Raw genomic sequence first — 16,567 nt, 5'->3', positions numbered from 1 at the left:
TCAGCAAGGCAAAGTATCTTTTGTTCTTCCAGGTGCACACACGCACACTGCTGTAATTGTGCTACTAATGTGACCATAGGACCTGAAGTTGCGCTCTGTGTAAGCGCAAAAGCTTGTCTTGCTCTCTCACACACACACACACACACACACACCGGCTGTTGGGCCAATAAAAGATATTACCTCACCCACCTTGTGTTGCTAATATCCTGTGATCAACACAGCTGCAACAGCACTACATGCCATAGGCTTTGTCAGACCTGTTTAGACCATTGCTCCAAGATCCTGAATGGCCTTCTCGGGCAGTGGCCAATACCTGCTTCAAATTAGCACTAAAAATCACACATACACATTTACAAAACTCTGATCCAAATCAGGCCCTGAGCTCCTCCAGAGGCACATTTGCAGCTGGTCTCCAGTGCCAACGTTTGAATCCAACCGTTTGCATTTTTTAGCCAGGCCAACATGGCTAGATCCAAAATTTATCCAGGCCTATCGCCAGTATTTTCCCAACACACTATAAAGGCTCAAGATGGGATACCGTTTATTTGCCCACCAAAGCATGAGCTGATGTTACAGGTCCCCTTTGCCTAGTCTTGGCCCAGCTCTGCTGTCACACCAGTTTTACACCATTGATCTGTAGGCCAGTTTACTCTGTTGCCTTCAGGAGGACTAGGCACATGCCTGCAGTTGCATAAGTGCTTAAGAACCTTGCTGACTCAGCTCCTTGAGAAGAGAGCGCTTCCACCACGCTCAGGAGCTATTTCAGGCAAGTGTGTGTAACCCAGTTGGTTCTTTTTTTTTTTTTTTAAGCAAACAAGCGAATTGAAAAATGCTATACATCCCAATCGGCTTTCCCTGAGTCAACTGTGTCTACTAGTTTCTCAAACTGCATGGCTCAGTTGCTTAGAATTATTTTTACCCAAAGAATTTATGCAACACAGTCGTACCACAAAAATCTAGTTCTTCACTGTCTCTAGGGACGTGTGTGGGCTTCGTCACCATAATAAGAGCTTCTTCTCTGCTCCCAAAAGCCCTGGCCCTGCAATGATGTGGACATGTGCTTAACTTTAAGAGATGACTGAAGCTTAAAGTTAAGCATGTACATAAAATTCTGGAGTGGGCCCTAAAACTTCAGCTTAGGCCAAAGGAAGATTTTTTAATTTTTTTTTTTTTGGTCTCAGTGTTCCGTATGTGGTGCATTCAGCCGTCATTAGCACTGACATTATTAGCAGGAGCAGGGTGACGATTACTGATTATTCTTTTGATTAAAGAAAAAAATCAGGACGTTTGAGTTCCTCCCTCCTCCCCCACAAGGCAAGCCTAGCATTGAAAAAAGAAATCAACTTTCTGAAGCCCCAAGTGGGTGGAGAAATGAAATAATGAGACCAATGGAAAGGTCCCTTCAAGTGCAAGGCAGGTAATTGTAAGAAAGCCACAGTTTGATTATGCAGTCAAAACACTCATGTTTTTCAGTGGGAAAGTTGACAAATTAAAGGCTGTAGCTGGGATTTTCTACCAAGGAGAGAGCGAGAGAGAGGTGCCCAACTTCCATTTAAAGTTAGTGGGAAGTGGCTCCCTTTGCCCCCCCCCCCTTTGACTTGCTCAATCTTCAGCACATGGCCATCATTTCACCGGAGTGTGGGGGGTTTAAACCAAGTTGCCTCGTATTCACATCAGCGTTTCTAGAAGCCAGCCCCTTGTCTTCAGCTACACCACTGTAAATTCATGGAGTGCTATCATGGACCTTGAGATTTACAGTGCTATCCTTGAGATCAGCCTCTGGCAACAGAGAGCCAGGGCCCATCCTTTAGAACAGCCGCTAGTGAAATGATGAGTTAGAGAAACGGCGGGGCTCCAGAGTGAAACGGAATGTACCTCTGCTGTAGATCTGTGGAGTCTAGGAATCATTTTACTGGAAATGTTCTCAGGAATGAAACTGAAACATACTGTCCAATCTCAGGAATGGAAGACAAACAGTTCTGCCATCACTGATCACATTTTAAACACAATAACAGGACCAAAGCTGAATTTCAGGCTGAATGATCCTGCCTGAGGATATGCTTGTTCATCGGGATATTCAGATATAATATATTATATTGTCTATAAGTGGTAGCTCTAACTGCAAATCGTGTAGGAAGTAACTCTTAAGTGCACTCTCTTCTGAGTCTTTAACAGAAAGGCTTTCAGTTGCTTAGTTTTTAATTCAGCGCATTTGCTGCGGGAATGGACGTGACAAGTTTCATGCAACTTTTTAGTGAGAGATGCAGCATCTCTCTTAATACCAATGTAGATTGAAAGGAAACAAAGACAAGTGAGGGTATTCCGAGGGGACTAAATTTGCAAGCTTCTTTTATGAGCTTTTGCCTCTCTCCAGCTTACGGCTGCGATGCCTCAGCCTCGATTATTATTTATTACTGTCTCATCTCTTGATTGCTGTAGAGCTTGCACAGGGGGATAGAGTTAATGAGACATTAAAGATTTGTATTTTGAAGCAAAGTGTGTGTGTTGTGGGGTGGGGAAGGTTTTACAGGAAGCTCACAGACATAGCATCCTAATAGGGAACAAGCCCTAGCCGTGAGTCTTTTTTTTTTTTTTTATTCTCCCCAGCCTCTCATTTTGGGGATTAAAAGTCCACAGAATGGGGCACCTACCTGGGTTGAACAGAAACGCCCCTTTTCCTATTGCACATGGCTGTTCGGTTGCTTCGATGTGTCTGCATTGTTTTATAACGCATGGTTTCCTCCTGATAGAGCTGTATGATCTTTCCCCCCTCCCTCACTGTGATTAATGCACAGCTTCACAGCATTCATCTCAGTTCCACAGCCCAATCTATCTATCCTGCTTATAGGCCTTTTCTCCCCCCCTCGCCCTTCTCCCTCCCCCTGGCCCTTTAATGAGAAAAATATTTTTATTTTTTGCTGTAATGGTTTTTTTGGAAGCAGCAGCAGGGTGGTGGCTGTGAGTAACGACAGAAAGCCGCTTCCGGCGTCGGTCCATCATCTGTGGCGCACAGCTTTCAGCACATTAGCACCAGGCCCCATGTTGACCTACCTACGGAGGAAGCAGCCAGCCTGCAAGCAGTCTGTGATGTCCCTGCACTGCATCATTGAGAGAAGCCCCCCCAGCTCACACAAATGACTCTTTCGGATGAAGGGAAATTCTCCAAAGCATCGGTTACTTCTGCTGAATCTCCAGTCAGGTGACTGCAATGAAGGGAAAGCAAAGGGTAGGGAAGGCATTCAGGCATAAGACATCAAACCTCTCCCACATCTGAACAGGCCGTCGGTCACGCGTGAGCTGGTTGGAGATCTCTTTATGCAGTAATGAGGGATGAGGACCTTTTTAACCCAGCAGCTATGTTTTTTAATGCCACATCACAGCAAAGAAGTGGCGTCTTTTGCCAATGCATCTTTCCTTGACATTTGGGAAATGGAATAACTTTGTGGGCCATCCAGCCCTGAATGACTAAGATAAAGGTGCTGGGAGGAGTGGAAACTGAACTTGCCATCTTTCAGCTGTCTGTTCAACTCAGAAAGGTGGGTTTAATCTTAGCCCGACCTAGATGGCCTCCTAACCTGACAGTCTTTGCTCACCAAAGACTAAAGGAATTTCAGTGGTCAGCCAGCGAGGCTCGAAGGGGACCCTTGCCTCAAGAAGCTCCATGATTCTGAATTAATTCGCAGTCCATTCATTTTGCAAAGGGTCTCTTCTGCATGAAATCAGAAACAGAACAAAAGGGAAATTGTTCCTCCCTGTTTAATTGTGGATTAAAGAGTCAAGGGCCAGCCTCACCCAGCTCTTATAAGCTGCTTTCACATTCTGCCACTGTAATTGTAGTAGTTACTCACCCCAACTCCTTAAAGAGCAGCAAGCAGCCTGCGATGGGAAAAAGTTTGATAAAACATTCTATTCTAAAACAATTTTGCTTGTAGTGGTTCCATGCTTGGGGATTTGTCTGCCCTCAGCCTCTATTGCTAGGCATAGTTGCATGAAAAGTGGGTCTTCATTTCTTAAGAAGTCATTTACTTCTGCTGCTGAGTGCTCACCCGATGTCGTAATCCGCTGCGGGGGCCATGCTTATCATTTCAATGAGCATGGTACCATGGCTGGCTTCATCCCACATGAGTCCCGGCTTTCATACATTCATATTAATTCGCATCATGACTGTGACTTCAAGTTAGCCAATGCGTACACCTGTGTGATGGAATGCACACCTGTATTCACACCCTACACACTATTGTAATAATCTTTGTACAAGCTATGCCTTGTAAGGTATCATTTGAAAACTAACTCACTGGTCACAAATATCAGGGTGAAATGAATATAGCAACATTGTAGTATAAAGTTATGAAATCACCCCTGTATGCTGTTAAAGGCACATGTTTAAACTCAGATACCACCCTCTCCCAATTAGGTAGAACTGGTCAAGCAAGCTTGTCTAACAAAGGGATGTGTGTTTACCTCAGTTTGCATACAAGTTGTAAACAGAGTCCTCAGACAGCAAGAGGGAGGCTGAATGAAGACAAAGAAAATCTACATGTCAGCATACATAGGTGAAAAGAAACAGCATAACACTGCTTCCCCACAAGACTATGGGTCTGCTTGTTCTCAGCTGAAAAGAACTTTATCTGGGAGTTGGGGAGGTCACTATCAGGAAAATGCATTTCACATGGTGTCTGAACTATGAAAGTAAGGGGCAGAACCATGGGCAGTGGGTATAATAGGGCAGGGAAGGCTGAGCCTTCCCTGGCTCAGTCACTACCACTGGATGCTGGGTTGCGGGTTTTGGCGGTGTGCACCATCTGGGCTTCTGCCAGAGGACTTTTTTATTGTGCGCCATGCAGGTTCCGGGGCAGCTGGGGCATGGGTATCTGCTAGAGATTCCCGGGTTCATCAGTAATCTCCCTGGACTCGAGGATTACTGATGAACCCAGGAAGCTGAGTAGCAGATACCATCTCCTCAGCGTCCCAGGAACCTGCATGACACATATAAAAGTTTAGCGGCACCTCCAGCCTTCTTGCCTCTGCCTGGCTGCTCCTCTCCTCCCCATTACCCCACCTCCCCAGCTGCTAGGCCCATCCCCCCCTCCCACAGGTTCATTGGTCTCTGTATACCATGGCCCCTTAAGGTGGAGAGAAGCTGACCATGACCAGGGGACATGGAGCCCCCAAGGGGCAGCACAGTGGAATTGGTGCCTTGCTAAGACCCAGGAGGAGTTGTGAAGATGCGATAAGTCAATGGCAGAGCGCTCTCCCGTTAACTTCTGTACTCTACCTTCCTGGGAGGCGGAAGCTAAGTCAGCAGAAGAGCGTCTCCCATTGACACAGCACAGTATAGACACCGCATTAGGTCGATGTAGGCTATGTCGCTCAAGGGGGTGATTTTTTTAACAATGTAATTTACATCAACTTAAGCAGTAGTCTAGACTGGGCCTTAAAAGGAGTAAGTTGTTGCATACTGTTCTCTTACAAGGACAACGGATCTAAAATATCTGACCTGTCCCGGAGAGAGCTGCACAGTAGAGAACACATATTTGGGAGGGAGGGAGGGAATGGGAGTGTGGTGGTGGGGGGGCGGTCACCCAACAAGTAATAACTAAGGCTGGTGGAAGCCAGAGCATGACTGGTGTTTGCTGACAAGTAAATGCACCCTCCTTCCCTGTGATTTGGGAGACCTGGGCTCAAGTCCCTACTTTGAATCTGGTAGAGTAGAGATTGGATCCAGGTTTAGCACATCCTAGGTGAGCACTCCTCTCAACTTGCTGGCTTCTATGAATGCCATTCTAAGGCAATTAGCATTTTCTAGCATTCTGTAGGGAGCCTAGGTGCCTAACTCAGCACTGGGGAGTCCAGTGAGTGACAGGTGGCCTCACAATGCTGAACTTAAATCCCCTTTGTAGCTCTAACCTTGAATGACTTGCCAAAGATCACACAGGAAGTCTGTGGCAGGGCAGGTTGTTGAACTTGGATCTCCTGACTCCCAGTCTACTGCTCTAACAGCTAGATCATCCTTCGTCTCTTGAGAAGCTCAAAGAGGAGTAAAGGCCTGAGCCAGGAGTTAGTATTTGATCCTAAGTGCAGATGGCAAACTGTCTATTCCTGGTGAAGAAGTAGGAGAAAACAGAATAATACTTTGATTATTCAGAGCCCTGGTGACGTTTATAAGACTACAGTGGGAAAAAATATCACCTTTGACTTGTCATCTGAGCCAATTTAATAGATTTGCATGTCACCAGGAGAATAAATATGGAAACCCTCAATGTCTTTTTTTAGAGTCACTTTCACAGGTACCCTCCACACAAAATGTGATGGAGCACATTTTAAAATGCTGTGCTTATCCAGAACAAAAAGGAAAAGATCAGTAAGAAAATGTTTAAATGATATTGGTGAGCTGTTGTGATAGCTGCTCTGAGGAACATGGCAGTCTCTTCGGGTTAGATGCTGCTCTGCTTCACAACGATGGACACCAGTATGATTGATGCAGTACGGTTCAGACTGCCACTCTGGGAACTTGGTGTCAGATCCAAGACCAGAGAGTTATTTTTCTCTGAAGGCAATAAGTCAAATAACTCTAGGAAGCGTCAGGCACAAGAAAGGTTACAAAACTGTCTGACTTTGAAGGGATGGATGAGGGCTGCCTAAGTTGTTCATCATAGTGTCCAACTTCCAAGGAAACATTCATATATAGTGAGACATGCTCCAAGAAAGCTGCTAACTGCACTTTAACTAAGGATTGTTTCTTATTTCTTATTTCAAACATATCATATAGGCAGGATTTCAGAAATGAAAATTTCTGCTTACAGTTTAGTATTTGGATCTCATGCAAGAATTTAATTTAAAATTGATATTATCAGTTTTAAAACTTTTTATTCATTAAATGACTTTGTATGATAGACTATCTCACGAGTACACTTTTTGAAGTCAGTGCCTTTGACTTCCAATGGGCATTGGGCTCCTGATTGTTCTTTATTCCACTGAAAATCTCCCCTTAGTTCTTTCTAATTCTTTTAAGAATCATAATCTAACACTAAATGAATATTAAATTTAGATACATCTACCATAGTTGCAATAATTGCCCTATCTATAAAGCAAGCGCATTCTGTTAAATTGATTATTGATTGGTCATACTGCCTTACCTTGCCACCTGATCAAAGAATCTCATAGGCATTAGAGACATATGGAGTCAGTGAAACTCATTCCCCTCTGGGATGGGAGATGGAAATAAATGGGTAGGCAGCATGATACCCAACAGTGGTGAAAGGGAAAGAGTTGTTTAAAAGCACTACTGCAAACCTTCTACTCTCTAAAAAGCATCATGAGATCTCTACTGTCCATGCAGACAGCACAGGACTTCCATCTTTAAGATTTTTTTTCAGTAAAAATATGCAACTCAGTTTATCCACTTTGTGAGGATGATGAGCTGAGTTCACCATGTCTAGATTAGATTCATGTCATCTCAAGTAGCACAGTGATTTCAAACCCAATGTTCAGACTATGAAGGCATCCCCTCTGGTTTATGATTGTGTGTGACTGGCTCAGTTGATGGCACGTTAGCTTCAGACAGATTGTTGCAAGTAAAAATCCAAGGATTAATGCCCAAAGTGGAGGCAGTGATAGGCTGTGTTGTTCAAGGTGCCAATCTTCCACGGAAAGGTTAAAGTCCCTTTCTGTCCATCCCTGGAAGCTACCTTCGTAGAAGATCAAGGTCTCATGTGATTCTTCAGAAAGACTAGAGAATTGTTGTGTCCCTGCCAATATTTCCATTCTCCTTAAAATGGGTTAATATCCAAGGCTGTATGAATGCTTTATAACTGAGTTCATAATGGCTACTCCATTAATCTCTAAGATGCTACACTATCTATAACTCATTACTTGCTTAAGTACTTTGAGTTACCTTGAGCATGAAAGGTGCCATAACAAATTCCATATCGTGAAAGCCTTGTGTGCTAGCATTCAACCACTAGGTAAGAGCATTTACAACCTCAGTAACCGCTTTTATCAATCATGTGATTTATTTTTAACTTACAATACCCAGACTATTAAATGTAAACCAAGTGTGTAATTACTGAGATCAATGTACAGTGTTACCGAACTTCCTGCTCTCCAAACATCCCATGCTACTGTCAGAAACAAAACATGCTGAATCGATACAGGCAAGGTCTGACCAGGGCATGTTGTAGCATTCTTTAGTTAACCAAGAACGTGCGCATAAACCACTCCATGTAATTTCTTCACAAGACAGTCCACCAGCAAAAAAAGGCCGTGTTGTATCTTTTCATTTTATGTGGGATATTATATCCTCATTACTACTGTACAGGTGGTTGTGGTTTAACCAATGCCGTATGGAGCGACATGCAATGACATGTCACACATATATTTGCGTGGTAAGATATAACTTCACCAGGTGCTACTGACAACTTCTTGTGCCTGTAACAGGATGATATCATTGCTACTTGCTTTGTTAAAGCAGGCACTGATACCTTAAAGGTGCTTGATATATTTTCTCTCTTTCAGACACTACAGCCCAGTTTTTCAGTATTACACACGCTTACTTGTGAGTGCGCTCACTCAGCCGCTTAGGTCATTTACCACCTTATTACTACAACTGTGCTAATTGTAAGTGCAAACTGGACACAAATATGTATGCATTTCAGTATACATAATTTTAAAAAAATGTGGCCATGTGTCTTGTAGGTAGGACCTAAGCTGTCTAAGCTTTTAATATCCAAGATATAACCATACACCTCAGTGTTTCATCTCAGGAAGGTACACTACTACTGTAAATACCTTGCACTAATAGGGCACTCTTGATGCAAGGTCTTAAAGCACCTGATAACCATTAAGTAACCAAGATTCACAACAACCCAGTGAGAATAGTAAAGTATTATTATCCCCATTTCATTGAGTTAGAGAGAAATTAAGGGATTTGCCCAAGATCAGTAGCAGAGCTGGAAACAGAACCCAGACTTACAGGCCCTTGCCATAATCAGCAGACCTTACAAAATATAAAAGTACAACAGGCTGGAAATGCATTGAATAAATATAGCACAAAATAAAATATTTAACCTTGGAGAACATTATCAAAGTGGTTTCTTTTGAGATTACATTTGTGTCCTTGTAAAAGATATGCAGTCAGGAAAAAATATCCATCACAGAACAACCCCACATCATTTCAGCACAGTGGCAGCTTTGACTCAGGAGACCCAGGACAAGTCTCACATGAGGTCTGCCTGACCTCCCGCGCCTGAAGACCAGAAGGTCCCATAATCCTAGAGTGGAAGCTGGTGCTACAGTTGTGGCCAATGGGCAAATGATGCATGTACTGTTGCCGAACGCTGGCTAGGAGATATCTTAAAATACTCATGAACAAAATAATTTGATTTATAAGTATATTGAAATTGTAGAACATGCTCATTCTGGTCTGTTCCAGCCATTTGACTCATTGAAAGCACTGCAACATTCCCTTTTCCTAATGAAAAATGGTGCAAACTGAGTGCAAGGCTTTACTACCTATGTTTAGGTCTTTTCAGGAGGATAACTCCTCACTTCTGAACCCTATAATAAACTGTAGACAGTAGTGTTTCCCACACTGTGCCTAATGGAGGAGTTCTCCTACTCCAACCCAGTATCATGTCGCCTGGTTCTGCTATAAAAGGAGGTGTTTGTCTGGAGGAGGGGAGGTGTTTGGTTGGGGTTTTTTTTGTTTGTTTTCTTTTCTCTTCTTCCTGAACACACTTGATATCATGCAATAAATGCTAGAAATGAAGAAAGCCTTGTCTTGATTGTCAGTAAATTACATAATGGCAGCCTAATTGATGACAGCAAGGTTAGATGTGAACTGAAAGGAAGATGGAAACTGCGAGTCCAAATTAAAAAGTAGGGCTGGTTGGGGAAAGAGACAAGCTTTTCATGAGAATTTTACCTTTTCCACCCCCCATCAAAAAAATTCTAATTTTGCCATTCTTCAACCAGCTCTATTAAAAAGGAGTCTGGTAGAGATAAAAGATGGAATGAATAAGGCAGAGGAGACAAAGGTGAAGTAAGAAACTTGGAAGGGGAAGGGAGAAAATCAGTACAGCAGATCAAAAATTCAAAATTAATTTTCACCACAAGTTTCCAAAATTTCAAAGTCATTTGTATGCTGCAGGTTTCTACACAGAAGCTAATTTTCATTTACCCAAATCTTATTTTGCTAAATAGTAGGCTGTCAAAAATTTAAAAAATTAATCATGATTAATCACATGATTAATCGCTCTATTAATCAATAATAGAATATAATTTATTTTAATGTTTTTGGATGTTTTCTACACTTTCAAATATGTTGATTTCAATTACAAGACAGAATACAAAGTATACAGTGCTCACTTTATATTTTTTATTACAAATATTTGCACTGTAAAAAAGAAAAAATAAATAACATTTTTCAATTCACCTAATACAAGTACTGTAGTGCAATCTCTTTATCATGAAAGTTGAACTTACAAATGTAGAATTATGTACATAAAATAACTGCACTTAAAAATAAAACAATATAAAACTTTAGAGCCTACAAGTCCACCTGTTCTCACTTTCAGGTGACATTGTAAATAAGAAGTGGGCAGCATTATCTCCCGTAAATGTAAACAAACTTTTTTGTCTTAGTGACTGAACAAGAAGTAGGACTCACTGGACTTGTAGGCTCTAAAGTTTTACATTATTTTGTTTTTGAGTGCAGTTATGTAACACAAAAAATCCTACATTTGTAAGTTGCACTTTCATGGTAGAGACTGCACTATGTACTTGTCTGAGGTGAATTGAAAAATACTATTTCTTTTATCATTTTTACAGTGCAAATATTTGTAATAAAAATAATAATATATAGTGAGCACTATACACTTTGTATTCTGTGTTGTAATTGAAATCAAATATTTGAAAATATAGAAAAACATCCATAATATTTAATAAATTTCAATTGGTATTCTACCATTTAATAGTGCAATTAAAACTGCAATTAATTTTTTTCATTGTGATTAATTTTTTTTAGTTAATCGTGCGAGTTAACTGCACATTTTAGTTATTTTGTTTCTTTTTTTCTTTTCTTTTTTTTTTTGCTCCCCTTTTCTCCACCCCTTCTTCCTTTTTCCTCTAAAAACAGGGTTTGGGAGGAAAGGACATAAATAATAAACAACTAAAAACTGAAAAGATAAAAAAACTGCTACATTTGTTGTTTTCCATTGTTTATAAAGAAACAGAAGGTTGTGAAACAATTTAAAAAATTTTGCAGAAATTAATGATTTTGAAGAAAATGATTTTCATTCAAAAAATTTCAACCAGCTCTAGTGAGCAACTGATAAGGTGAGATTTTGAAAAACATGAACAAAATCAAATTATCAATGGGGATGTTGACACTCCATCCTAGATCAAAGCCCGTCAAGCCCCGGAATTCTTTGTCTGATGGTGGCAAATATCAGTTGTTTTAGAAAAAGGTATAAATCACCCAGAGTGCATCTAATTATACTATATTGATTTTATTCATTTCTACATCACCGTAGGTGTACGTAGCACTTAGCAGCCATTCCTGGGGGAAACATTTCTTTATAGTCCCTCATAATCTTCCCTAGCTTTGACTACCAGCTTCCTGAGCACTGGACTGTTCAGTTGGATGGATGGATCGAAGGATGGATCAGGCAAAAGCTTAGTGCAGGGACCCAGGAGAGGAGACCCACATCAGAACTGGCCATTATTCCCCCCAGGAATTATCCTATAATTGGTTATAACAGAGCTGCTACTCTGTGGAATAGGAGGACTTTGGTTTAGGTCTCACTGGCAGTATTGCCAACCTCAAGAGATCAAAACTCATGAGTCAGACCCTCAAAAGTCATGAGACTTTAAAAACTATTGAATCATTATTTTTAGTCTCTCTTTTGATTTTTTAACTCCCCTCTGTTCCTCTGCCAATCTGTGTGTGATCATTTCAGACGGTTAAGTCAACTTTCAATGTGCACAAAAATGCCTCTCCCTGGCTGCTCAGATGAAGACTCCACTTTCCCTCCCCTCACCCCTAAATAGGAAAACTGCCATCCAGTTCCTATTACTGTCTTGATTCTCTCCCTTCCTAGTTTATCCCCTTTGATAAAAGAAGGGGCTGGATGGTAAATAGTTTGAGAACCACTGACCTAATTAACTCATCATGATTCACCCTTGTATCTAGAACTTATCTTACTCTTCAAGGTTGACGAGTTACAGATAAATATATTAAAGAACTGTAAACTTATATCAATCACTCATATAAGTCACATTATCACAGTAAAAACAACATAGGATTGATTTAGGCATTTGAAAGAACCAACACTACTCTGACTCCTCTCTCCCCGCAATTTCTCTGCCTGAACGTGGGCAGCGTGCGCACACACACACACCCACCCACGCACCCCTTCCTCTCTGGGCCCCACTCCCAACCCCTGCACTGCCTCCCCCCTCAACTCCCCTCCTTATGCCCTACACCTCATTCCCCTGAAGCCCCTAAATCTGCCTCCTGATCCCCTCACTTCCTCCATCCCCCTTTCACAGTGTCTCTGGCTGCTCCTCACAGCCCTTGCGTTCTGTCCAGCCCCCTGAACCACAGAGTAGCAGCCATTTTGCCTCTGGGCTTGGCTTGAATCTCATTGAAAACTGTGGGAGCTGGCCTCGAGCTTTATGAAGAGCAGCCTCACTTCCACATGCAGATAGACTGTAGAGAAATGGCAGTCTTGGTGGCTTCAGCCTCATTGACAGTAAGAGGAGACAGTGGCCATTTGGAATAAAAGGAAATTATTGAGTTGGGAGCCTGTCATGTTTTCATCATGAGCCAGGTTAAAAAAAATCCCCAAAGCTGCAAGAAAATCACGAGTTGGCAATACGGCACTGGGGACAGAGGGGGGGGGTTCTCAAAGCCACAAATAGGAGTCAGGCACCCAACTCCCACTGGCTTCCAAAGGGCACCATACTACCCTTTCTGCCTTTGAAAGTCAGATGTATTGTTTATTATTATTTATTTGTATTGCGGTAGAGCCATGGACCAGGACCCCAATGCTCAACAACAGCACAGCAAGAGAATCCCTGCCCCAAAGAGTTAACAATCTTCACTTCCCAATTTGTGATTTAAATTCCTCTTCCCTTCAATCACCCCACTGCCACAAAGGTGGCAAGTTGATTTTTTTTTTAAATGTCATTCCTTCTTTAGGAAAATGGCCACAGACCCATAAATATTTATTTGCAGCCAATGTAATCTCTCTTCCCTTGAAATACTGTCTCCTGGCTCAGACAGTGACACTGAAGTAGGCTTGGTATTACCATGCTATCTAGAAGTGGATGCCCACTTTCAGTGTGTAGCAGTCCTGCCTAGTCTTAGACAGAAGCCGTTGCATTATAATTTAATCTATCCCTCAGTGGTTCTAGCTCTCAAGATTGCTGTTATTTTACACCTCAGCAGAAGTTCACAGTGAACAAAATGAGGTTGCAATCCTCTCAGGAAAGCTGGCAAGACTCAAAAATCCATCTTTGAGGAAAGAGATTTAAGTTTAGGTCCAAATAATTAATTCTTTACCCAGGCCTTAAAATAAGCAGACTGTGTATGTGTCTGCACTAGCTGCAGAAAAACCTTCCCAGAAAGACATATTATGCTTAGATTTCTTTTACACATTCTTTTATAAATGTAACCCTTCTGCCCGTCAGAGTTGGCAGCAACAGAGGACCGGGATCAGTATCTAGGGGTTCCGTTTCAATAACGCCATGCAAAATTGGCTCGAGCCCCCACCCAATGACCTGGGACAATTACATATCACCACCCTAGGTGCCTCTAAGAGGCAATACTTCCCCTCTCGCAAGCACAGAGTCTGAGTGTAGCAAAAGCCTTTAATAAAGGAGGGAAACGATGCTGCATTATGTTGGGGAAACACCACAAACAGGATTCATAACACCAACTAAAAGCAAAAGACCCACCCCCAAGTAAGTTTGGCAGTGTCCTTTTCCCCTCAGGGTCTTAAGTCCAGCAACCCAATAGTCACCCCCCCACACACACTTTCTGTCCTTGGTCAGTGCAGCCCCCCAGAGTTCAGAAGTTCATCTGCCGAGTTTACCTCCCAGCCATGGGGTTCTGCTGCAGTCTTAACCACCAGCCACGCCTCTCCATCAGCTGCCCTGCTATCCGCTCCACTCTCCGCACCTCTCCGCCAGCTGCCCAGCTATCCTCTCTGCTCTCGCCATCCTGCTGTTCACTCACCAACCTGTCTTCAGGCCCCCCACACACACACACTTAACACAGCTCTCAGCAACTTCAGCTCTTTAGTGATTTCAGTGCTCATTTATTTTTAGCCGGTAATAGGGGGAGCCTCAGTGCTTATTCACCACTAGCCCAAAGTAGGGCTAATGCATAGACCTAGGTGTCAGTGATTGCAGCTCTACTGCATGTAACAAGACTCCTCATGGAGCCAAAATTAGGTCTGCTATTACAAAATGGAGTCAAAGCAGCATTTTAGACCCTCAGGCAGGGACCCCATATATATATATCTTCACTGGGTTTTGGAACCCATGTCCCTTGCCTAGCGAGTGCTATTTAGTTGAGGGCGAGTCCCTCCGTCATAGAATCATAGAATATCAGGGTTGGAAGGGACCTCAGGAGGTCATCTAGTCCAACCCCCTGCTCAAAGCAGGACCAATCCCCAATCATAAAATGCCAAGTACAGTTCTACTGTCCTTGATTCACATAACCAGGATAACAACCCTTTATTACTCCTACCCCAATAACAGAGAGTCTGGGATCCCACAGCAGCCAAAGTGACCATTTGGGCAAGCAATCCATCATGCTAGGCAAGGTAGGTGTGCCCATGCAAACGAGATCAGCCCCTGAAGTCTTTTTCCACAGCTCACCACCAAATGTCAGGGTAGAGCTCATTTTGATTCTGCTTACATAAACAAGAACTTCAGAAGGGAGATGTCAGCTGGGATCATTCCACTCAGTGAGTTTGTAAATGACTCTTCATTTTCTAGCAACCACAACACGATACATAAAGTGTGACCTGCACAAGGCTATGAACTCATTTTAATTTTACTGCCTCCAGTTTTCATGTATGTGCTGGGAAAGCACATGTAGATCATTTAACAGTAAAGTAATCAAACTGGTACAAACACCAATTGCTTTTATGTTAGGTATCTGTCTTAACCGCAAAAAGGGAGAGAAAAAACACAAGGTTTATGCACTGGACTCCAGTAGTAGTCATCCACTTGCTCTAAACTGAAGGTCACCTTGGATTAGAAGTACTTCTACTCCACATCTTCTTTATTCTGCCTGAAAATGTGTTGCAATAATATTAATAAGTATCTTGTTGCTTTTGCTACTCTTTTCCTCCTCAGTGTGCCTTCAATTTATCAAAAATCCTACATAGAGAGGGAGACTACAAACTGAGAATTTACCATGGATGTGCTCTAGCTAATAATCCAACCTGACAGCACAAAGCAATGGCTCATGGGGCTTGATCTCTTTACTTCAGTAATAGCAACTGATCTCCATTTTAGGAAAATTGCTAATGAAATAATGATCTCTTGGCACTGCAGTTGTAAACAGAAAGGCAGTTAAGAAAACCACCTTGAGTTCTTCCCCGATAATTTGCTAGAGAATAGGATGAAAACTTCAGGAAACATGACATGGAGTGACTATTTTCCAATTATTTTTGTTCTGTCTTCAAACTTTTTTTGTATAATAGTCTCTTTATGGAAGATTTCATGAGTATTAAATAAGAATACAGCACCATAGCAAAGTGTAGGATTACTGGAACTTGGTAATAGGATGTAAACAGAGCCTTTGACTAGTGGGTGATAGGTTCAACTCTGGCCAAAGTCAGCAGTGAGTGAAAGATCTGAAGACTCTTTGGTGAATTCACCATAATATACATATAAAGTACTTAGGGTTTTTTTCTAATTTATTCTTATCCCTGGTGACAGTAGTTAAAGTTTTCTGGTAACATTTCTCAGCATACAGCAACAAAATGCTGCCAGATAAGGAAGGATGAAAGAAAGCATCTGCTAAAGGAAAGAAAAGAAAAGAAAAATGATCAGGAGGGAGAGCAGAAAGTTTAGTAATACAGAATTCAGGAAGTCATAGGGCAGGTTAAAGCTCAAACCCTCCCCCAGAAAAACAGATTAAAACAGTCCCATAACACCGAGCTACTTATTGCCCTTTGAAAGATACCCAAGTCTTGTCTACCCTCCAGAAAATTGCTGTAGTGGTGGGATTTAAAAGAATTCTTTTATGGCCTTATTCCATGATCATGTAGTATCAGATTTTGACTTGTGGGGCTTTTCCCCTGATCATGCATATCTCTCTTGCCCTGATCAGTATGGTGCAAGTATACCACTTGATGAAGCCTTTGCATGCCCTACAGGCAATTTCCAGTATTCAAGAGCTTGTTAGTTTCCCCTTTCCCACCTCCTCCCCCAACCCCAGAATGAGAGAGGCACAGGCAGGAAAAACACCAGCAGAACAAAAAGATGTGCTTTCCATGGATACCACTTGCAAACTTTTGCCACTGGTGACTTGCTTTTTTAATGCCAG

The sequence above is a fragment of the Natator depressus genome, chromosome 13, assembly GCF_965152275.1.
Source record: "Natator depressus isolate rNatDep1 chromosome 13, rNatDep2.hap1, whole genome shotgun sequence".
NCBI lineage: Eukaryota > Metazoa > Chordata > Testudines > Cheloniidae > Natator > Natator depressus.
The sequence above is the reverse complement of the archived record's forward strand: the minus strand, read 5'-3'. Positions refer to the sequence as shown.